This window comes from Pteropus medius, unplaced genomic scaffold, assembly GCF_902729225.1.
Source record: "Pteropus medius unplaced genomic scaffold, Ma_sr-lr_union100, whole genome shotgun sequence".
Classification (NCBI taxonomy): Eukaryota; Metazoa; Chordata; class Mammalia; order Chiroptera; family Pteropodidae; genus Pteropus; species Pteropus medius.
The window spans coordinates 1204914-1228216 of NW_024349797.1; the positions used below are offsets into that span (position 1 = coordinate 1204914).

General features: G+C 39.6%; 1 protein-coding gene and 1 pseudogene across 3 annotated transcripts in view; both read left to right on the forward strand.

Moving 5' to 3' along the window:
• The window catches only part of RGS6 (regulator of G protein signaling 6), a 442000-nt gene that overhangs the window by 221067 nt on the left and 197630 nt on the right, over window positions 1-23303 (forward strand). The gene's annotated exons all lie outside the window — the stretch shown is intronic.
• LOC120619901 (uncharacterized) lies at window positions 22159-22277 on the forward strand (annotated as a pseudogene).

Here is a 23303-nt window from a genome sequence, read left to right on the forward strand (position 1 = left end):
AAGTTTGAGAAGCACTGCCAAACAGAACACCCAATAAATCAGACCAACCAAATATGTATACAGCCTCTATCTACTGTTCCCCATTAGATATATAGCATTTCTTTCAAAAGAATAAATTCTTTCAGTAGTGTTTGTAAAGTGACTTAAAATATGAAGACATTATGTGTGTCTCAAGATTGGAATGCAGGTGTTCAATCAAATTGATGTAAAGAAAAATTTACATATAGTGATTCTTACTTAATTTATTTTTATAATAAAATGAGATATCTCCAGACTGAGAAAAGTAGCCCAGTATATAACAACAGAATGAAGAAAAGAGCAAACTAAGGTGCTCACCAAACCCTTGGTATTTTGGGTGACAGTGATCTTAAAGGTTTTGAGCCCCTTTCCAACACCAGCCACTCAACAAACTATTCACAAGCACCTACAATGTGCCAAACACTTCACTGGGGAGGAGCGAAAAACAGTTTATGCACCAATAATGATAAAAACTTAAGTGTCTGGGATTAGAGAGGGCACCTAATTTTGTATGAAGATATCAGGAGAGCTGAACAGCAAAAGGGACATTTGAACCGAATCTTGCTTGATAAGTAGGATTCCCCCCAGGGAGCCAGGAAGAAAGAACATATCAAGTCACTCTAAGGAATAACATAAAAATACAAAGGTAGGTTGCCGTGTTAATAAATGTATTCTTTACCCTCTTGTTAATGAGCCATTGGAGGATTTTATTCAGAGGAGTGGCATGATAAGGCTTATATTTGAGAAAGATAATTCTGGTATTAAGTGGATACAGAGTGGGGTGAGGGCAGAGTAAGGGAGGTCAAAGAAGTTACAACAATGTGAGTGATAAAAGAGCTCTGAGGCAGTGAATGTGGCAATAGTAATGGAAGAACCGAGTGATTCAGAGAGATGCTAGCGGTAGAATTGATAAGATTAGAGATGGAGCGAAAAGATGGGATAGGGAGAGAAAAGAGATGAGAAAGACTTTGAAGAGTCTATTTAGGATAACTTGATGGCCACGGGTGCCATCAAGTTAAGGTGGAAATTTAAGCTGTTTTCCTGTTTTCCACTTTTCTTCTACAATTGCTCCTTGTTTCCTACTCCCCTTCCATGTGAAATCATTGTAGATACATTTGTAGGAAATAATACAAAGAGATCTGTGTACCCTTAACCCAGCGTACCCCACTGGTAACATCACATAAATTAAGTCTCTCTGAAAATGTTATGATCTGTGAGCAATTTTGAGTTAAAAACATCTACATATTTTCATAGTTTTATGCTGATTTTTAATTGCTCCCCTGACCTCCTAACACCCTCCGCATCCAATATCTCTGTGTCCTCATGTCTCCTGCTTGAGCAGATCTTGACCCTGGTGTGAAAAATCATATCACTGTTGGTCACTACATGCCCAGTCTCCCTCTGTTCCCCCCAAGGCGAGGGCTGGCCGCTGCAGGCTGGTGCCCCCACAGAGTCACTTTTGGGCGTCTGCTTATAGGATTCGTTTTACCATATTGTTAAACACATGGCACTTCAGGCCACCGATTTTGGCCAAGGCGCTCCCCAGATAACAGTCTCTTAATGTCTTTGTTCCACATTTCTGAAAAATGTGTTCCTATAGCAGTCCAGACGTTGGTATGTAAGAGGCAGATACACAGATAAAATTAGCTTAAGAAATACAAGTGTATTAGCTCATTCAAGTGGAAAGTCCAGAGATAAATAAAGATCCCTTCAGATATTCCTGGGACTTAAGTTATATGATCAGAGTGCTCTTTTCCTCTCCCCTTTTGCTCATCTGTTGGCCGCCTGCTCTTCACGATGTGGTTTATACAACCATTGGCAGATCTGGAGTCATATCCTTACAGCTCAAAGTGATCCATGAAGAATTAGAATTGCTCTTCCACCATTGATTCCGAACCCTGCTGGGGAAGAGCTCTGTTTGGCTTAATTTACATCCTTTGTCAATGCCATGGGCATGTAGGATATTATATATGACTCAGCCTGAGCTACTTATCTTCTTCTGGTCTGGGACTGAATTATCAAGTTGGCAACCTTGACAGATCCAAATAGAAAGGGAGAAATAATTCCTCCAAAGGAAGAGATAATGCTGGGCTGGGCCGAACAACTGATGTTCATTTTAGTTCTGTTCAGATCGGGCATCTTCTCCTGTAGTAAGGAGAGAGGGAATGTGACATGGTTCCAGGAGTCATCCCTTCTGGGAATTACGGTCAGTGCTGAGAGAAAAAGACAACGATGACTGCCAGCAGAGAGATGTTTATATGAGTGAAGTTGTATCTGAAAGAGTTCAGACCTGATAGCTTTAATTGTCTTTGTGAAATAAAAAACAAAGTCACCTGCTAAAAGAGAGTAGGGCAGAGTGGGGAGCATGAAGAGCTATTTGAAGGTTTTGAGAAATGAGAGATGTAGTTGATCAGGGATAATAATAAGAACTGCTAAGAGATGTTAGAGACTCAACTAAGATTGGAGACTATCAGTCAGCGTTCTCTCTCTCTCTCTTTTTTTTTTTCCAAATCACCACCAATACATTTATTTGAGGGAAAAAGGGTCAAATCTTATCGGGAACTTTTAAACTGGGTAGGACTATGTATATACACAATAGGACGTATGTATAAGTATACATATATACATATGTATACATATATACGTATGTATATACATACACACATATGTATATAGAGAGCTTTATTTCAAGGAATTTGCTTATGCAATTGTGAAGCTGGCAGTTCCAAAATCTGTAGAGCAGGCCTACAGGATGGAAACACTCAGACAGGAGCAGATGCCATAGTCTCGAGCCAGAATTTCTTCTTCAGGAAACCTCAGTTTTACTTTTAAGGGCTTTCTACTGATTGGATGAGGCCCAACAACATTATTGAGAATAACCTCCTTTACTAAAAGTCAACTGATTGTAGGCATTAACCACATCTACAAAATACCTTTATGGCCACACCTAGGTTAGTGTTTGATTGAATAACTAAGTACTGCAGCCCAGCCAAGTTGGCACATAAAACCATGTGTCACAGAGACCGTAATTCTTTGGATCAATCTGCATGATACTTGATCAGTTCTTTTCCTCTTCAGCTCAGCAGAGCTGAGTATCCAGCATAGAGAATCAGAGAAGGTGAACTGTTAAACCATTTCAAGATTGCAGGTATTTTCCAGGCGGAGACAGTGGAGTGAAGAGTAGATGTTGGGGAAGCTGCTGTTAACAAACGGTTAAGTGACGTGCCTCAGGGTCGAGGCTTAACTGAGAAGTTAGTTCCCCAGCTGTAAAGTAGCGATGATAAGAGTATCAGCCACATAGGTTAAAATAAATAATACATGAAAAATACTTATGTTGGGCACTGAATGAAGTACCACATTAATTTTAAATTGTTATTGTTGAGGTTTCATTTAACTGTCAAGGAATTGACAGTTTCTGTAAAGTCAAAGAGTGGGTTTTGTGAAAGAAAGAGAGTGAGATAAGTGTGGTACAGTGGAGTTTATTTATTTATCCAACAGTTATTTAATAAGCACCATTTATGAGCCAGGTACTGTTTTATGTGCTGGAGATACAGCGGTAAACAGAACAAACAAAATCTGCCCGCCCTCGTGTGGTTTACACTGTTGATGAGAAGAGACATGAGCTAATAAGCAAATGATTTGAACAAACAAAATAACAACCAGTCCAGTGGTAAAAGTGCTTTGAAGGAAAGTAAAATAGAGTTATGCAATAGAGAGTGGAAGGGCCAGGCAGGGCTCTGGCGGGGAGGCGGGCGCAAGGGGAGAGGGAAGGACAGATCATAGGGGAAGCCTTTCTGATAAAGTGAGATTTAAATAGGAAATTGAAGGAATGAAGGGAGAGTGCTCCAGGGATAGAAAGTGGTACTTGGGAAGGAGACTGAGGCAGGAGACTGTTCCCATGGTGAGGAGGAGCGTGGTGGGAGGTGAACTCAGGAGGAGGAGATGCTTCTGCCACACTGATCCAGAAGCCCAGAGCAACCTCTGCTATGTAAAAGTGACAACCCTATGTGGTCAGAAAGACCTGCTGTGATCAGCTTATACTCGGAATAATCTGTTTCATTTTTTTATTATTTCCTATTTTAACTCTTCTTTTTATAAAAATAAAAAAGATCGAATCCCAAAACCTATTGAAATTATAAAGAAATCCTTTTTTTATATATAAAAAGGTAAGTGGCAAGGGGCCAGATTAAGTTGGGTGTGGTAGGTCAATATAAATTATCTGGAGTTCACTCTGAATGACATAGCAAGCCAATGGAGAGTTTTGAGTGGAGAGAGAGTTGACACGATCTGACTTTCCTTTTATAGGGGTCTTTTGGAGGCTGTGTGAGGAATGAACAGGAAAACAAAGGTAGAAGAAGAACACTTAGGAAGCTGTTAGCATAATCATGGCAAGAAGAATTTGTGATTTAAGAGCAATACTTTGCATTAATGGGGCCAGGATATGACCACGGGGATGCATAACTAAAGAGCTTGCCAGCAAAGATCCAGGAGGTCAAGGACCTTAGAATAGCATTTCTGGAATGTTCTTCTACATTGACATGAAACTTGTTCAAGATGGGGCAGGATGGGTAGAGGTGGGGAGATGGACTGTGACCCAGGTTCCAAAGTCCTTCATGAGTGAGGGGATATAACTAAGAAGGTGGCACGATGTTGGGATAATGGTGTCTGAGGGCAGTCAGCAGAGGAGGAGAGACTCAGACGAGGAGGAAGTAATGAGAGGACTGAAAGGAACAGGTGCCGGAACGGGAGCTGAGGGTCCCAGGTAGTGGCATCAACTGAACTTAGAGATCCTGGCAAGACTGAGGCTGGTAGTGTGTACAGCCCATCAGCTAAACTGGGCTCTGTGAAAAACAAGCTCTGGGGCACCAAACAGAACATGGGTGTCTGAGGGATGTGAGTGAGCAATGTCCGAGGTGGTGTGAGAAGTGACCAGGTGCAGAAAAGCACACGACCTAGGGAGCTCTCAGGATGCATAACTTGAATGAGCTGTGACATGAAGGGCTTAGAAGCCTGAATCCAAACCAGATGGAACTGGCAGAGAAGAACCTGACCCAAAGCGGTCTTTATCCACAGGAGTCAAGTTCTTCATAGAATCACACTTCAGAGCCCTGACCTTTCATTTTCGATGCCAGCATCTTTTCCCTTGTATTTGTAGAGAAGGGTGTTCTCTTATATTGAAGGTGTCTAAGCAATAAAGTGGAAAGTTACTTGGGAGGCTGCTCAAGCATTTCTTGGGGACCGAACTAGGTAACCTTTACTTTCTACTTGGCCTTGACCATCTGTGATTCTCCTCCTGTCAAATGCTGCCTCAGTATTTACCTCCATAAGGATAGAGGGCAGGCGTGTCACAGGTGGGTAAATTCTTTATGGAATGCAAGGCTTGTAGGACTTTAAAAGCTGTTTATAAATGTGGAAACTGTATTCAAAAAATTGTGATCAGCAACTTCCACAACCTCTGCATATGAAATGTCACTTAAATTTAAATTCACATCAGAGGATCTGGGTTGGTTCTTTGTATGCTTGCAATTAGCACAATGCTTATAATGCCATATTCAGTAATTATTTTTTTTGAGCACATGTTTGGCAAAGCTGGTTATATATTAACCTTTAGCATGACTAGGGAAACAGCATGACACCTACCTCTGTGGTTTCACGGTTAGCTGTGAGGGAGAATGTCACAGGCTTGAGTGAGACAGACCAGAAGCTAGAGGTGGGGGGCAGTACCATGATCTTCTCTGCCCATGACATGAGCATCGGCTAAAGTGGGCTCTGTGAGGGACAAGTCCTGTCCTTAGCACCATGGCTTTCTGTGGTGATGGAGTAACAAACACAGCAGCTAGAAGTCTTTTCTGAATGTCAATGACACAGGGTTATTCTAGCCACAGCATTCAGGGGTGGTGGCTGTGCTTAGGGTTGGTTAAAGGAATGGAGAGGCATGGTTGTGGTATGCTTGACAGCAAAGTTCACTGCCCAGAAGGGGTGAGAGCTGGATCCTTATAGTGCGGTGTGGCTTATATCTGTTACTGAGCACCTACTATTCTCCATGTTTTGATGAGCACTTAGCACACCTTGCCTTTAATTTTCCCAATCATTCCCTTTTGCACTTTGAAGAAGGCAAGCAGTTGAGACAGGACCCCACACAATGACTGTGTCTCAGAAGAGTAACCATTTTCCTCCCATTTTTCCGAGGTCTGACTCACAGGTGCGTAGGTTCAAAATTCTGACTTGCGTAACCAGGAGCGAATGGGTGTTTAGGTGACTGACACAGACTATCCTGACTCACAAGGAATCGATGTGTAAAAAGAGGGATGCAAGACGGTTATTTTGCAAGTGAGAGAAAATCCTGTGAACCAGATACGTCGTTTACCGATTGGGGCATTTTCTTCTAAGACAAGCTTATATAAGAACACAGTTTAACATCATAAAGTTACTTAGGAGCATGAAGCAGTGTGGGCTGGATGAGGTAAAGAATCTCCCTGGCTGGGTCACAGATCTGTGACAGTCTGGCTGCAAGGCCGCCCTGCCTGCTGTGAGGCTGGATGCCACACTGAGGCAGACACCGCCAGTCCGAGCAGTGTCTCTGACCATCACCCAACTGGACTGACGCAAGCTTTCTTTAGATAGTTTAGTAGTGGGCCTTCAATCAAGTTGTAGTCTTACTTTGAGAGGAAGTTTTCTCTTTGTGGTGTTTTTGCCCATCACTGTATCCATTATTTTTGTTTTCTAGCTATAAAAGAAAAGGAAGGCGGCACCGTATTTTCAACCCCGCTTCCCACCTGAGAGAAGATACTGTTATCCATTTGATGGTTGTGTAAACCAGATCACGTTGCTTCGGTTTCTGTTGAAACTCCCATTGCCATCCCATGTAGTATTCATTTAATTTGTTTATTGTCAATTTCTCTCATTACGATATAAGTTTCACCAGGCTAGGATCTTTATTTTATTCACTACCATATTTCCAGCCTCTGGCACAGTACGTGGGACAACATAGGTGCAGGCAGCAGAATAAATACACGTTGGGTGGATAAGTGATCAGACACTAAACCCCAAGTCTGTCTGGGGCTAGAGACGCTGTCCTACACCCTGACCTCAGCTTGGTGAGATGATGGAGGGGAGGGGAATTAGAGTATCTGAGCCAAAATGAAAATCGAGTGACTATGCAGGGCATGTTCCAGGGGGACTTGTGTCCCTACCTCTTCTTGAAGAACCACCATGGCCTGGTGGTCCTGGAGCTGGTGACGCAGAGTGACAAAAGATGTCAAACACCTTTCTCTGGTGTGATTGAAATAAACTTGATGCTTAAAGGAAAACAATTTGTCCTGCTTTTAATACCTTTATAGATGATATCTGGAACCAGATGAATCATTTACAATGTCTACTTCCTTTATCATTTTTATTTCAAGTATTTCCATCTGTAGTGTCACTTCCAAAGGTGACACCACTTACCTGGTAGTCGTCTCCTGCATTTCAGGCATTAATATTTGGGAGGAAATAAATAGTCTCAGAGTTGCCTTCTTGTAACCCTAAACCTCTGATGTGATTATATGGCTCCAATATAGTCTGATAATTTACTGGTTGTTAATAGCTCATCGATGGAATATGTGTATGTATGCTGCATATTTTATTCCATGATTAACCCACCAAATTTAAACTCATGTCCAATATTGCATATCAGATGCATCTTTGATACGAATACATAAATTCTAAAAATTGTCCTGTATTTATTGTATTACAAAGTGAGATTATTTTTTCTAAATCTTCTTAAAGCCCATTAAAATATCTTGTTCCAAATCAAATGGAGCTACTTACAGCCAGAGAGTTTTGTACCTTCTTTAATAATTAAGAAAAGCAAGCAAGATTTACAGACAGTGCAATTTTCATGATGCATTTTGAAAAATGTGTTCTTATAGGAGCTGTGTTTATAACACATTTTCACTTTCTTAATATTTTTAAATTGCTTGAAAAAACAAAAGGGAATGGAGAGTGATCAGGGACCTTACCAACCTTTTATTAGGATAATTTTCAAACAAATAGAAAATCTAGGGGAATCATACAGTGAGTACTCATGTACTTGCCACCTATATTTTACCATTAACACTTTGCCATATTTACTTTATCACTGTCAATCCATCTCTCTCTCCATCTTATTTTTGATGCATTTTAAAGTAAATTAAAGAAATTAGTATACTTTACCCCTAAACCCTGCAGCATGTATATCACTAACTCAAGTTCAATATTTATTTGTATTTTAAAATAAATTTACATTCAGTAACATATGCAAATTATAAATTTTCCGTTCAATCGTGTTTTGATAAATGCATACATCTGTGTAAAGTTAGTTGCACAGAGGTAACAATGTTCTGATTTTTCTCATGGATTAGGTTAGCCTCTTCTAGAACTTCATACAGTTCTAAAATCATACAGTACATACTATTGGGAGTAAGTACATATAGTATATACTATTTCACGTAAGACTTTCACTCAGCATTTTTTAAGATTCATCATTTTTTTTTTTAGCATACATCAGTAATCAGTGCCCTTTTTTAGTGCTGAGTAGCATTCCTTTGTGTGGGTATACCACAATTTGTGCTGATGCTCACCTAGGCTGTTTCCAGTTTGGGAATATTATGAATAAAGTTGCTATGAACATTCTTGTACAAGTCTTTTTGTAGCTCTATGTTTTTTGCTTACTTTTGAAACCTTTGGAATATGTAGCCTAGTACAGGGTCTACAGAATAGATACTTAATTAACATTTCTTGACCTGGCACAAAACTTGCATGACATATTAGATTTTATGGTATACCAGACACTCTCTTTCTTATCTGTTCTCATATCAGCTCCATAACTACCTGGTAAAGAGGCAAAGGCAGTCCACACAATGGCAACTGAGGAGTTAATGTACTTGCTCATTAATTGTCAGAATAAACTAGAACCTAGGATTCTTGACTCCTAGTCCAGTGTCTTCTGACAGCCATCACAGGGCCAGACTGAAGGTGTTCCCACTTCACGTCCTACCCCTCCTTTCCCTGAGCATTTGCTCTGCACCATGCTTATGGCTTATAATTGTTTCTGTTTTCTACTTTGGCAAAACAGAAACTAATAACTGTTACAATTTAAGCTTCTGGTTATAGAATTAAGGGACTTTTTTCTTTTGTACATCACCTTGCTTACCCACTGCTAGGCCTTCACTGGGTGAGGGGGTACAGGTGGGGGCTGTGCAGGGGGCCTGTTGAGAAGTAACCTAAGCCATTCTGGCAGTTCTTGTCTATGGCTGTCATTTACCTCCAATGAGAGAAGTCACCCATGAGGACCTTAAGTCTTATCTACCATCTCTCCACCAGCTGGTCCGTGACAATGAAAACCAGCCTCAGACCTGATTCTACAAAGCATAGAAACATTTATTTTCAAACATTCAAAAGCACTCAGACAGCCTGTTCTGTACCCTCCAGGAGTCCCCCATCTGTCGTTTCAGGAGCTAAATGAGCATCTCTCCTGGCACGTTGGTCTGACAGTAGCTTCCTATTCAGGGCAGAGGGCTGGATGAAGTTCTAGACCTCAGTGCCCCTCTGAAAGTGTTGGGTTGTTGGACTAGCCAAGCCTGACATTCTTTCACACAGACCTTGAGGTTTCAAGCCAATTCACACATCTCTCATAACCTTCCTTTCACCATTGAAAAATGATATTCATTTATGCGAGTCAATGCAGATTCAGATAGGGATGTTTGAAGCTTTTGTGGAAGCCACGTCTGAGAACATGAACTCTAACTGGGATTGTTCAAAAGCCCAGTAACAGCACTGTCTATAGATCCCTCCTTGGGTACTTCACGTTAACTAATAACTCTTGGGAGTGGCTCGACATGAATCCATACATACAAAGCTCACTGTTGATGCTGACGTATTTCAATGTAAAACACAGGTTATGTTGGGGGAGGCAGAACTGTCCATACATCTCCCCTCCCCACAGTGTCCCTGTGATGCTGGCTTTTCCACTGGAATCTTGAGTTTTCCGTTTGAAAGAATCTCTTGTATTAGTATGATTTTCCGCCTCTACACTCCATGTGGTTAGAGCTCCAGCCCTGAAGCTAATCTCCCTCATCATCTCCCACCCTCGTTGACAGCAAATCAGTGAGTAGGCAAGCTGACTGTGAATTAACCAGTGGAAGGATTTACTGAAATTCGTTCCTGGGGGATTTTTAAATGCAAGTCGAATGTTTAAGTGCAGCACTGATTATGGTTCTTGGCTATAAGAAGTGACTTTCATTTGGATAGAGAGCACAGAAATTGAGCAGCAGTGGAATGCTTTCGAAAGACTCTTCAGGCCATTAAAGTGCCACTTGTTTCATAACTATTCCTGTTAATTAAGTTTATAGCCTCATTATTAGTTCCTGGGTCTACTATTGTTATTAATTATGTCGATATAAATTTATAGTGGTAGGCCATTCCTCTGGGATATTTTTTAAGTTGTATATTAAAATTAGAAATAATAAATATTTAAGTTTCCTTATCAATATACTAATAGTTTGGGGATTTTATCCCCAGCACTTTCGACATTTAAAAGATTGTGTATGGTTTGAGAATTGAGCTTTTAATTGCATTTCCTTTCCTGACTAAAGGGTTATCTTTGTGGTTTGCAGCAGAAATTTCTATAACATCTAACCCTGTAGTTTCGTATTTCAATGTTTAACCCATTCAGTGATAACGTGGCTAATTCCAACAATTAAAATCGTGCCTTTACAAGAGAAGGAAAAGAAAAAGCCCGGCATGGGATTTTGTATACAATGGGAACTCAGATGATGTTGGATAAATATACATAGGAACAAATCCATGTGTATACTGACAAGGAACCCCCCTCCCCCCAACAGTATGATGTACTTTATTTTTTTATTTTTGAAAAAGCTTAAATTTTCTCTGTCTCTTGATCCAACTTGCCAGACAATCTTTGCTAAGTGGGTCCATGAATCTTTTTTTTTTTTCCTTTTGCTCTTATATTAAGAAGAAAAAAATTATCCATATTCTCTAGGTTAGAGAAAACAACTATTGGCATTTTTATGTATGTCCTTCTAGATTTTTTTTCAAGCATATATATCAAACGTAATTTAGATCACATGGTTTTATGACTTTATTTTATCCTTTTAACTTTATTATTGGACATCCAAGTTGTTTGTAATATATTGTGCTCAGCAGCTCTTTAAATAAACATTTGAGGGTATCTCTAATTATCTCCTTAGATACCTAGGGATGAGCTTTTTATTACCAAAGGCATGAACATTGTTAAGGCTCTTTGATATATATTGAAAAATTGTTTTCCAGGAAATTGTATGAATTTCCAGTCCACCAGCAGGATTTCAGAGTGTCTGGCTCACTGCAGCCATACCACTTAGTATATTTAATAATCTAATAATAATGTTCACTTGTTAACTTAGTTTTTGAATTCAGAAACTTGATGAACAAAATACTCTAGAATATCAAATAATGACCTATTTCTTTTCAAAGCTTGATTTTGCTTTTTTGGAAGAAAAAACTTTCCTCTTCCAACTTGGGTCCAATGGTTGGCATCCTGCAAATTAACTAACAACAGACAGATAAACAGGAGAAAAGACAAAGCTTATTTACAAGTGCACATGGGAGCTGCTCAGTAATGAATAGCTCACTGAATAGCTGGAAATAGAGGTTTATATATCAACTTAACAAAAGGCTGGGGAGTGGTAGTGGAGTGGGTTAGGGCTTCAGTGGGAAAATATAGAGGTTCTGTTGGGCTTTTGGATGCTAATGGCGGGACAAATTTCCAGGAAACTCTCCTGGAGGGAGGTTAAAGGCAGATATATTTTCCGGAGGCTCTCCTTAGATAAGGGAAGTTCAGATAAGATTTCTTTCTGTATCTTTTGTAGCTCAAATGTTTTCACTTTAAAATAATCTTTATACCAACACTAGGGGTCTGTGTGGGTCCCCACACTTTCTATTTTTTTGTTAGTAACAAATAACTGTACTCATGATAAAACATTTTCTATTATGCACTACACTGAGAATTAGTAATAACGGTGTTTTCAAACAGGCAAAAATTGCTAGTGAGAGATAATATAGAAAGAGAAAAAGAGAAAAGAAGGTCCCAAGGATAATTTTTATCACAGATATGAATATATTTGCTTAGAACTGACAACTCCTTTTAGAAGAAAGTAGGCAGAAATTGACTCTTGTGTATTGGGGGAAGGGAGGGAATATAGTTGTTGAGTTTCCAAGAATTTTTAACATACTTCTCGATATAGTAATACCTGGAGTTTATTTATTTAAGGTGCAGTCATGGGATATGTTTAAAACTTCTGAGTTACACTGTTTGAGATAAATAGTCATAAATATCAGAGATGACAAATTAGATTAATTTTTCCTGTTTTAATATTCACCTAGGAAATAATTCATTCTGCAGATATTATTCAAGCCAATCTCAGTTCCTTGAATCTTGACTTTTTTAGCCACCTTTGATTTGAACATCTCCTCAAAGCTTTGTGGATAATGCAGTGTGAGAGACATAATTGAAAGGCATGACAAGTGAGAAAATAGGTTACATACCTCAAAGCAAAGGCTCATTATACATGACAATGTGATTCATTTTGACTTTCCGTTGCATACTTGCCTTATATATTTATTGCCTTCCAACTCTTCCCAGATCCTTTTGCAAGTCCTAACGGCATAAATCACTTTAGTTGGAGAATATTTCCATTTCAACCAGATAAACTCCTTCCCCCTCATATAGATTTAATACGAAAGCTTAAATGCATTGTTTGCTGTGAACCACCTTGTTTGTTTTTATTTGGGGAGGGGGTTATTTAAAAATTTCCTCTAGGAAAAGCACCTTTTTTCTTCACCTTCATAACCCTGGTATCTGGTGTCACTGATTCAGCTATTCAGTCTGGAACAAAGCGACTTCTAAGTTTCCAGAGCTATGAGGAAGCCATGAAGGGAATGCACCACACTCTGTAGGGGAAATGACAGCCTGGGAGCTCAGGGACTGGAAGCGCTGGCCTCCAAATGTTGGTTAGAGTTTGACTTAGACTTTTATTCCTAAATATTTTTGTTGGCCTGAGTCAGTGATTCTAATTACATAGAGGAGATAGAGACAGCAGATATATTTAGCAAGTTGGAAAAATCCCCACTGTCCAGGAAAAGCTAAACATATGGAGCCAACCTGAGACTCCAAAGACCCCATTTATTCCCTGAGAGATATTGATGACTTAATATCGATAGGCCAGGGAACCAACAGAGCTAGAACACCAGGCAAAGAGGGTCATCAAATAAGGCCTCTGGGAGAATTCCCAGTGCCACCCTGCTTTTGTTTATTATTTGTCTAGCTTTATTTTTATTTTTTTTTCAATTTTGGAGATTTTTCTGTTTCAGACTTTCTTACTTTCCTCAAGTGTCAACCCTACCTACCTCCTTCTAAGCAAACAACTCACACTTACTGCTTTCTGAGAAAACTGTTACCAGGTGGATATAGCTCCCACTGCTTTATGGTCTAATCTATTCCACAGCCTGAGCTTCCCACCTGTCCCTGTCTCTGAAGGAGAAGAGGGCTGGCCATGTGTGGTCCTTTAGTGTCATTTATTGAGGCTCCATTGGGAAGTTACTCCAAAAACAATCACTCCACTGGCTCCTTCTTTCACACCAGGGAGCCAGTTAGAGTCACAGAGTAACTGAGAGGAGGTGGGGGGGCAGTAGCTAGAACGGGGCCTAGAGCAAGCTGCCTCCATCCCTGCACCCCACACTCCTCCCTCTGTGTTGGAACCACGATGAGGCCATGAGTGCTCTTAGCCTCAGGTGTAGGCAATAAGGGGTGCACTGCCCGTGGGAAATTCTAAATCAATACTAAAACTGACTAAAAGTTAATCCGTTTTTATCACCACATTCCAGCAATTCTAAATGATGTCAGGGATATAATACTCCTCCCCCAGAAAATTCTTTTATCAGACTAAGTTCTAAACAATTGCTGCAAAGATTGTTGAGTCTTCAGAATAATAATAAAGTCGCACATTATGACTTATCCTTTAAGAAATGTTGTATTCTACTTAGAAGTTATATCTGTTGACTCCCTACACACGTAGACTCAGCTACACACAATCAAGTGTGTGATGGTTAATTGTATGTGTCAACTTGACTGGCCATGGGGTCCCCAGATTAAACACTATTTCTGGGAATGTGTGTGCAAGGGTGTTTCTGGATGAGTTTAGTACTCGAATCGGTGGACTCAGACAAGGGCGGGCATCATCCAGTCCATCCAGGGCCTGAACAGAACCAAAGCACAGGAAGGAGGAATTTGCCCCTTTTTCTGCCTCGCTGCTTGAACTGTGAAATCGCATCTCATCTGCTGCCCTGGGACCAGGATATCTACCATCCACTCCCCTGATTCTTAGGCTTTTGGACTCAATCTGTGTCATACCACTGGCTCTCCTGGGTCTCCAGCTTGCAAACAACAGATCATGAGATTTCTCAGCCTCCATAATTACAATCAGTCAATCAATCATCAAAAATCTCCTTTTGGTTCTGCTTCTCTGGAGAATCCTGGTTAATACAAAGTTTAAGTTCATAAGGTATTATTTGAGTTTGCTTCCAGCACGGTTTCTGCCCCTAAGCCCTGTGACCCTGGATATTCCTGTGTTTGAAGAGTAGATTCAAGATAATGATAACCCAAGAATTGTAAGGATAAAGAAGCAAGGCTTGCTTTACTGCAGTTCTGTGTGCAAATCTGTCTCTGAACCTTGTAGAGTTTATTCCTTTCAAAGCGCTTCTTTTCTTGTGCCTTTAAAAGGAATATTTTCATGTAATTAAAAATTATTAATCCAAATTGGAAAATAAAACAATTTTTAATGTATTCATCTATTACTTCCCTCTCTCTTTTGTATTGCAATAATTACTGCCTAAATATACACACAAAATGTTGTATTTTAGCAAAGACATTTTTTTATGTGTTTATATTTCTTTTCTGGCCTTTGTAATTACTGTTGTACTGTAAGGTCATTTCTGAACATAATTTCGCTGTATAGAGGAGGGAGGTCTTCAGTGACCCACTCCGGGTGTAGCCCTGCTCCTTTCCCCACCACCCCATGCTCTTCCGGTTCCTTCTTCCCCATATCCGTGCCTCTGTAGATGCCTAGAAAAACTTTGCTTATCTGAAGACTTGCTCTGATTATTCTACCTCAGTTTTTTCTTGTTTGACTTCCGCTAACATGTTAGTTTTCCACAAGATGTTGCATGTGGTCGTTTGCTCGTTTAGAGTTCTTTCTAAGACCTTTTTTCTGAAATGGAGTGTAAGCTCACTGAAAGCCTGGGTTATGCCTCGTATTTCCTCTTTCGTGTCCCCCTCAGCACAACTAATGGAAGTCTCTGATTGATTGAGAGATATGCTCTGTAGTGCCAGCTCAAATCTTTGCAAAGCAGTTCCTCTTCCCTTAAAAACGTCACTGCACTCTCATAGCTTTATATGATCATTTTTTCAGTTTTTCCCGAAACTTTGATCTGGGTGATCAAATTCCCAGGATCTGAGAAAGAAGACAAATGTACCTTTTAACTTATCTTCAAGGAACCAGAGCTTGCTTCAGACATTCATTCTAAAGTCACTTGAAGGGAAAGAGAAGAAATCAGTAGCAGCAATGAATTTCTGGTTTTATCCCTGAAATAAGAACTTTTACAACACTGAAGAGGAACTCACTGAAGAGATACTGGCAGACGCTCAGCGCGGTCAGTGCAAGTCATCTTTGCTTGTATCTACTGCCTTAGACCAGCAGTTCTCAAAGTATTATGTAGGGACCCACTACAGCCCCAGAGATGTTTTTGGGGGTCCCATGTGATCAAATGATTTCCATAACACTACCCAGACGTTATTTGCCTTTTTTACTCCCCTCTGACAAGTGCATAGTGAAGTTTTTTTAGGTGCCACATGACATATAATAACATAATACATTAAGTACGAAAGCAAATATAAGAATCCAGCTGTGACTCATTAAGGCAGATAGCAAAGAGATTTGCAAAGAAGGCAAAACACTGTCCATCTTCTCACTAAATATTTTGTTTGGGAAAACATACTTATTAGTCATAAAAATATTCTATTTATGTTACCGTGTAATGGGTTTAACTTTAAATAAATTAATGTGTTTTTAATTCCTTGGTTTTAATTTTCTTTCTTACTGAGGTATAATTGACAAATAACATATTCATTTCAGGTATACGATATAATGATTCAATATCTGTATATATTGTGAAATGGTCACCACAATAAGTGTAGTTAACATCCATCCTATTAGTAGTTACAGATATTTTTCTTGTGATAAAGACTTTTAAGATCTGCTCTCTTAGCAACTTTCAAATATGCCTTACAGTATTGGTAACTATAGTTGCCATGCTGTGCATTACATCCCCATGACTTACAGCAGGTCCTCTAATAACATTGTTTCATTCTACTTCGTTTCGTTATAATGCTGATAAGGAAAATAATCGATTCCTGGTGGGGGCCACTGTCTGTGTGGAGGTTGCATATTCTCCCCATGTCTGTGTGGGTTTCCTCCCATATCCCAAAGATGTGCACATGAGGTGAGCTGACGTGTCTACATTGTCCCATTCTGAGTGAGTGTGGTTCTGGGTGTGAGTGCACCCTGTGACACAATAGCAGGTCCCCACCTGTGCCCTGAGCTGTAGGAGGCACTCCAGCCACCCAGGACTCTGAATGGGAATAAGTGGGTTGGAAAATGATTCTTTTACCTATTTTTATTCATCTTTCTTAAATATATGTCCAGCTCATGTTAAATTCAGTGTTTGATATTAGAAGTTTTCTGAGTGTTTGTTTAGAAGTTTGGTGGTGTTTTTGTGACCAGAAAGATGCAGTAGAATATAAACACTTATTTTTATCAATTAGCCTATGGGAAAACTGATTTCATTATATGTTGTTTTCACTCAAATTTGCAGTTCCCAAGAACCTATTTAAAGCATTAAGTGAGGACTTTATTGTGTTTATTTTATAAATTTGTACCCTCCAGTTTTAATTTTGAACACAGCAAACAGACAAAGATGTAGCTCATGTGCACAAAAGGTCTATGGGGCCCTCAGAGTGTAAAGACCAAAAGTTTGAAAACTAATGTCTTAGACCAAGGCAGATATTTTAAGAAATATATTTTAAAAGTTCTATCTTTGGTTGCTTAGCTCCAAATAAAATCAATTGGTTGCAACTGAATCTAGCAGAAGGATTAATTAGCTCTTAAGTTAATTCTTTGGCCTTTCTACTCAAAGGCTGGTCTTTGGACCATTGGCATCTGTTAGAAATGCAGACTCTCAGGCCATGCCCCAGATCTACTAAGTCAGTAGCTGCATTTTAACTAGATCTCTGGGTGATTTTAAGGCACATTTCAAATATTAGAGCCCTCCTCAACTGTGCCTCCCTGAATGTGCTGGGATCTTTTCTCAACTCTCCTGGTTGTATTGATCAACTCTCTTTTCTTTTCTCTCCTAGTTAGGATTTCAGCTGTAACTCAGCAATTTTATCCTGGTAAAACTTTACCTCCTCAGGAAATCTGATGAAGGGCTGACTGTCTCTGACATTTATATTCACTTTGAAATGTGAATGGAATGAAGGATCAGATTGCAATTGTATTTTTTTATGGCCTTTTGGATTTATAGAGTAGAAAGTTGGATGGTCCTGACACATTGTCAAGAGAGGAGAAAGGGGTAAGCAACGGTCAAAAAATACCTGTGTTTCTTTTTGTTTCATGATGCTTGCAACCTCCCCCACAAATTCTCCTTGTTCATATTCTCTGAGCATCCCTCCACTTTGAATTCACAAAGAAGTGGTCTTTGCTTTTACATGTGAATCAGAAAATCAAAAAATCTCAAGCAATATGAAAACATTGGCAAGATTCTCTAAAAACAATTTGTCTGATATTACTATGATAAAATAAATTCCCAGGATCTGAGAAAGAGGACAAAAAATATTCTAACTTTCAAAATTAAACTGTCTCCTGTAATCTTAGTAACGTAATAGTCATTGATATATGCCAGTGAGTTTTGACCTTGGATACACATTTGAATCACCTACTAGCTTTGAAACAAAATACCTATGTCTGGGTGATTGAATCAGAGTCTGGTAGGGGCCAGGTACCTCTTCTATATTTTTTAAAGTTTTAGTAAGGTGATTCTGATGCATAATGAGGATTAAGAACTGATAACACTCACATATGTAAGCAGATACCAAACAAAGATACTTTTTAAGTGTATGGATTCAATCATTGATTAATTCAGCCTTTATCCAGGGCTAAGGCCCGCCCACAGATCTAAATTGAAGTCCTGGTTAACACATAAGTATTTTAGGACCTTATAGGCTGATTATGAGCCCCAATGAGAAACTTATTAAAGGTGGGGAGAATTTTGCTCAATTCCTCAATTATAGTTTACTCACTGGATGAACGGCGTCACCGGAATGAACACTTCAAACTTAACTAGAAAGAATGTGTTAGACTAGTTTTATTCCTACAGGATGGATTTATCTGTGTTTCTTTGGTCCAGTGATCGCTGTTCATGGGCCAGAAATCCCTGGAGGGCTAAAGAGGTGTTGCAACTAATACAAATCCATACAAACATCAAGCATTATCTATAAACTAAATATGCAACATGATTCACTTACACATATGTCAGCCATTCTTTTTCAAATGCATGGGCATGATTGACAGACAAGATAAAAATATTTTAAAATATTATGGAACACATGATTTCTTTTATAAGAAATATTTAATGTGTATCAACTGTGTACCAAGTCCCTAGAATACACTTGAACAAGAAAGCCCCAAGCCACAGACATACACAGATTAACAGATGATTACCGTGTAGTGAACTTAGTGCCAATCCTATTATATCTAAATTGGCATAAATTTAGGTGTCTGTAATTCTAGTAAAACTGCCTTTAAAGCCAGTATGTCTGCTTCCTCCTCCCTATTAGCCTGTACAAATCTGCTCAAGTGTTAAGTAGCAATCCCAGGAGAAAAGTACTGTCATTTATAATTGTCTCCAAATTGCCTTTAGATATAGTAAACAGTGTCTTATAATTGATGAATGTGTTGGTTTTAGCCAAATGCATTCCTCAGTCTATAGTTACTCAAAGTAAAGAAATAGTCGTGGTGAGGGGAGGGGTTGATGCTCCCCTTGGCATGAAAATAGGACTGATGCAGTCCTATTCATTTTATAGAGGAGGACTCTGAGACTAAGAGAGAGATAATAGAGAGAGAGAGATAATAGACTGTGTCATAGATCCACAGTCTATTAACTCTCGGTCCTGAGTTTTTCCACAGTAATGAGCTGACTTTAGCACACCAGGGTGACTTCCTAACAGCTCATACCAGCCGTTGGTACTATCCCCCCAAGCTGTGCACATGGTAGAGATGGTCAGTTTTGTTATTGTTCCCTTGTTATTCCTTCTCTGTGAGATTATTATACATGCCTGCACACAGGTAACTCAGTACCTCCTTGGGTGGGAGGGAGTACATTTCTCTATCCAAGATGACAGGCTGTGTCATATGACTTTTTTGGACAATATGGGTCATATGACCTTTTTGGTGACACTTGCTTTGGCTAGAGGAATACAAGCCATTTTAAGTTCTAGTGCAAGTGGTGACTATTCTGTCAGCCTGAGTCTTAAGAGAAAATATTAGAAAGTTGAGCACTAACCAACCCATGATGGATGTGTAGCATAACTAAGAAATAAACCTTATTGTTCGAAACCACTAAGACTTGTGGGATATTTGTTATCACAGCATAACCTAGCTTATCTTTACTGATACAGGTCTGCATGGCATTACATTTTAAAGAACCTGTGCTCGCTAACATCCCAGTGGGCCGCAAGTGGCATTCTACATTATTGACTTCTTTATAATGTTTGGGTTGTTGATCATAATGTTAGAGAATTTACTGAGATGATGTTTTGAATGTGGTATCAGTGTGTGTGTGTGTGTGTGTGTGTGGTAGTGGTCTATTGTACCAAAAAAACTGCAAATATTTTACAAATAGATCAACTTTTTGAGCTCTTGAATATTTTCGAAAGTATGAAATCATCTGAAATAATTTTAAATTAAATTTGTGGTGCTCAAAATCTGTTAGCATTTTGCTTCACAAGGCCAAATCAGAGACTGAAAAAGCATAAATCAGAGACTGCCACACTAGCCATATTTTCCCTGGTATGTAAAGATTAATTATTGGAATCTCACTTGGTGATGAAAATGTGAGTTCATTCAAGTCATCACATTATCTAACCAGAAGCAACCTTTCTTCAACACTGTCAGGTCCAAGACTTTTGTGTGTTGATCTTCCTAGACTTGGGGCTTTTTTTAAAATCCCCTTTTCCACGTAGAGCCCTACCAGCTTCTTGGCAGTGCGTGTGTGAAAGCTATCCTTTCCACAGTTTCTGTCCCTACCTTAGGTCTCGTTAATGTTTATCTGTGGAAAGTGTCGACCAGCAGCCTTAAATTATCGTCCAGTTTGAGCCTGCCAGAAACCCTTCTGTACCTACTCTGTGTTCTCCACCATTATTTCTGGAACATTTCCAATTCACAAGGGACTCTGCTTCCCTTCTTTATGACCAAGAGAGAACAAATCACAGAGAGAAGCTTCAATCCCTCTGTGTCTCAAACTATAGGTCCTGGATGGAGCCACAGAACAGAAGACAGAATTCCTTTGTTGCCTGGGAAACATCCAGTTCCTGGGCAGCTCTCACATCCTCACAGCCCAGTGGGTCTGGGCTCCTTGGTGCCGTGACTGTGCTCATGCTTCCTAGACATTCCTTCCAGCATCATCTCAATTACTCTTGGAGTTTTTCTTTATAGTGAAAGGTTATAGACTAGTATTTTAGTCATATTACCTTGGGTGAGGTATGGCAACGCCAGATACAGATCAAGAGAGAGAAAATGGAGACTTTTACAATCTTGTTATCGTTCCCTGGGAAGGACACAGCACACGGTGCAGGGCCACTCAGTGTTGGTCATCAGGCAGAGGGAGGGGGAGGAAACAGGGTAAGCCCATTTATTGTGGTTTCCACAGGAAGAAAAGGGTGAGGCAAAGCAGGCAGGTTTGAGACTGGCTAATCTGAGTAATTTCAGCAGGCTCTGGGGCAAAGGGTCTCCTCCATGGTGTCTGGTACCTGGCCCCAGGGTGATTAGGGTAGGTGCACAGTGGTCTGGAGTATGAGAGCCCAGTAAGGGAGGTGGCTGAGGGTGTGGATTTGATCGACTGCTCATGAAGGAGAACTGACCAGCCTTTAGCCAGGGCCTCAACCTGGTTTTAGACAGCACTAAAAAACTATCGTACAACTAGCACAGACACCAAAGTGCTGGGTGTACCTGCACTTGTACCTGCCACGATCATTACATGAACTAAAGTCTTGTTATGTCTAGTAAGAATGGAATTAGTGGGGTATTAGACTGAAGTTGTATTCATTTAGGCAGAGATTCTGAATTTGTTTCTTCATTGGTTCCCTGAGATGGACTGAGACATGTGGAAACCTCAGGCAGGTGGAGAATGGGGCCCTAACATGCTTTATTCAGTCGATATTTTTAAGTGAGAGTTTCAAAGAAGCTGATTTTCTATTACTAAAAATTGCATACTTTATGTTCAAAATAAGTATCATATACACTATGTAAAAGAGCATTCACTTATTAAGAAAATTTTTATTTTCACTTCACATTTTTTTAACCACTCTTTACTAAATAGGATTAGTTGCTCACTAGGGATAGAACCAAGTAATAACGTGTAAGGAAAGTGTTGTTTTAATGTGACTATTTTTCCTGGCTTTTATGCCAGTAAAATTTTTCCCCTTTTGCATAGTTTTCCTATGCAATTTTTTTGTGACTTTGGAAATATACATCTTTTGACTCATATTAAATGTTTTAAAATCTAACTAGTAAACCACTTATTCCTCATAAACAGTATTATCCTGCATTTTATTCGGTTTTAGAATTTCATATGAACATAACTAATAACTACAGGCAGCTGTCAGTTTACTAGTCTTCGGATTGGGGCAAGACCTGTAGCAATACTCTGTAACATATATGTGCACCCCCAAAACATGTCATAGAGATAGGTTGACAGCAGCAAGAGGAATGCCTTTTAAAATTTTTATGTGGAGTCTATGGCCACGCTACCCTGAACAAGCCCGATCCCATCTGATATCGGAAGCTAAGCAGGGTTGTGCCTCATTGGTACTTGGATGGGAGACCACCTAGGAAGACAAGGTGCTATTGGCATAAAAAATTAAATAAATAAATAAATAAATAAATAAATAAATAAATAAATAAATAAATAAATAAATTAAGATCAACTTTTCATGCGAAGATGCTTCCTACTTCAGTAAGAGTTTTACCAATGGTGTCAGAAGTTGCTGTGGAAACCAGAATCAGCTGGCACTATATTTTTGAGGGGTTCTGGTGATGTTATATTATCCCTCATAGATCATCACCCAATTATTAGACTGACAATATGTCTTGAAAAGAAGTAGTTTTTGAGTCACATTCTATAGAACCCGAAGAGTCTTTGGAACTACTTTAGAGGTTCCCCTAAACATTTTGACCACATTAAAGCAGGCTCAATAATAAGACAATAGCTGGGGAGCCCTGAGGGTTGGTCACCCCAGAGGAGAGAAGAGAGGGGTCAAGCTGTCTTTACAACAGCTCTGGTCCAAGGAAGGCAGCCCACCCAAGGCCAGCCCACAAGCCTCCCTCCCGCTAGTCACCCAGCCACAGAGCACTAGAGTTGCATGAAGTGTTTGGGAAAAAAGAGTTCCGCTTAAAAGGTTTAAAAACCACTGTTATAGTGTCGTTTATGAGAAAAGAAACTGAGAATAAGAACAATACCGAATTTGAACCACTAATTCCTTAAGACCTGGAACATCCTGTGCTCTTATACAGTTATAATTGAATCCAAATACACTGGAACCACGCTATAATTCAATTCTAGGCAAAGAATAGAGTTGTGTACACAGCAGGTTCATTTCAGAGGGCTCTCCAGGGATTTGGTTGCAGAAAAATCCGAAGGACTTCTTTGTGTTCTCTTACTCATAAAGCTGCCCTGTGGCCCAGATTTTAGAGACAGCATTGCAGCAAGGGTCTCTCTAGGACATGCCACAGGAAATAACACTTTTTCTTCACAGGGCTCATTTGAATTGTGTTCTTTATACAGTGTGTCCACGTGTTATATTTGGCCAGATTCAACAGCCTGGTTTTCAAACCGGAGTTCCAGTTCAGCCCACTTATTTGTTGTTGCTGTTGTTAGCA